General features: G+C 41.8%; 1 pseudogene; it reads left to right on the forward strand.

The window, feature by feature from the left end:
- The window catches only part of LOC126494168 (vomeronasal type-2 receptor 116-like), a 26,803-nt pseudogene extending 26,449 nt beyond the window's left edge, over nt 1-354 (forward strand).
- Nucleotides 355-608: the final 254 nt, after the last annotated feature.

Raw genomic sequence — 608 nt, forward strand, 5'->3', positions numbered from 1 at the left:
ATCATTGTGTGCAACAAGGGCTCAGTTACTGCATTCTACTGTGTCCTGGGATATCATGGCTCCCTTGCATTAGGGAGCTTCATTGTTGCTTTCTTGGCCAGGAATCTCCCTGACACATTCAATGAAGCCAAGTTGCTGACCTTCAGCATGCTGTTGTTTTGCAGTGTCTGGATCACCTTCCTCCCTGTCTACCACAGCACCAAGGGCAAGATCATGGTGGTTGTGGAGGTCTTGTCCATCTTGGCTTCCAGTGCAGGCCTACTGGGATGCATTTTTATCCCCAAGTGCTACATAATTTTGTTAAGACCAGAGAGAAATTCTCTTCAAAAGTTAAGGGGGAAAACATCTTCCTGAACACACATTTCATAAATTGTAACTGACAGCTACAGAATTGGTACAGAACCACCTAATACAATACAATGTAAACTGTGTGAATGGCTAATGATTCTCATCTTTTCTTCCAATGATGGGGCACAGCAGTGTCATGTACACTACTTTTCTGTATTGTCATCTATAATCATCCAAACAGCTTCTTGCTTTATAAGATTCAATTTTTGACAATTAGTGCACAAGGAATGTTTTCCTTTATTTCACGATTGCCCAGTAAC

The sequence above is a fragment of the Alexandromys fortis genome, unplaced genomic scaffold, assembly GCF_014885135.2.
Source record: "Alexandromys fortis isolate MF-2015 unplaced genomic scaffold, M_Fortis_MF-2015_v1.1 scaffold_351, whole genome shotgun sequence".
Lineage (NCBI taxonomy): Eukaryota > Metazoa > Chordata > Mammalia > Rodentia > Cricetidae > Alexandromys > Alexandromys fortis.